The sequence below is a fragment of the Mus pahari genome, chromosome 21 (genome assembly GCF_900095145.1).
Source record: "Mus pahari chromosome 21, PAHARI_EIJ_v1.1, whole genome shotgun sequence".
NCBI lineage: Eukaryota > Metazoa > Chordata > Mammalia > Rodentia > Muridae > Mus > Mus pahari.
In genome coordinates, this window is record NC_034610.1 from 19529798 (window position 1) to 19530860 (window position 1063).

Sequence of the window (1063 nt, forward strand, 5' to 3'; positions counted from 1 at the left end):
ACACACAGACACACCCTGGACAAGCACTACGGACACACAGACACACCCTGGACAAGCACTATGGACACACAGACACACCCTGGACAAGCACTACGGACACACAGACACACCCTGGACAAGCACTACGGACACACAGACACACCCTGGACAAGCACTACAGACAGACACACAGACACACCCTGGACAAGCACTACAGACAGACACACAGACACACCCTGGACAAGCACTACAGACACACAGACACACCCTGGACAAGCACTACAGACACACAGACACACCCTGGACAAGCACTACAGACAGACACACAGACACACCCTGGAGGTGAAAGTGCTTTGCTTCCTTTTGGAATCTTCAAATATTGTGAACACAGCTACTCCAGTGACACACTCCAAGTTCAAATTGACTTTCAACATTTCTGTTTGCTGTGACTGTTGTGAAATGCCCCCAAGAGCTCTCTGGGGAGCTTTTACCAACTGCTTCTGCCGAGACAGCCTGCTCTTTTATCTTCTTCTGCCGAAACAGCCCGCTCCCCCCCCCCCACAACTTTCCTTGTTTACGTGGAAAGTCTCTTTTCTGACAAAATCCAAGGCAAGAATTTTTTTTTGAACAACTTTATTTTTTTTATTCTAATTTTATTTCCAGTGTTGCTATTTTTCCCTCCTGACATGTGTGTACTTGAGATGGGCCCAGGGCTTCCTGCTGAGACATGCTATGCGCCTGAGCATGACCTCAACCCCGCCAGTTTCTTTCTTTGCCATGCTTTCATTACTGCTGCCAGTTTTCTCTTCTGAGTGCCCAGTTTTAAACGTTATGAATTCATCTATAGAGAAAAGGAGAGTTCCTAGCTCTATAGTTGTCTGTGTGACTGAACTGTGAGGAGGCCTGGTTACTAGTGATGTGTATCCCGTCACTTGATAGGCTGGCATGGTTTATAGCCCTTGCTACTGGAAGCCCTGCTACTGTGGACTTGGTGTTTGTTAACAGATTTAAGAAACTGAGATTTGGGGCTGGTGAGATGGCTCAGCAGGTAAGATGCACCCGACTGCTCTTCCAAAGGTCCTGA

The 1063-nt window shown here is 47.7% G+C and overlaps 1 protein-coding gene across 5 annotated transcripts in view; it reads left to right on the plus strand.

The window, feature by feature from the left end:
- The window catches only part of Pkd1 (polycystin 1, transient receptor potential channel interacting), a 51097-nt gene that overhangs the window by 38932 nt on the left and 11102 nt on the right, over nt 1-1063 (plus strand). The window lies entirely within an intron of this gene.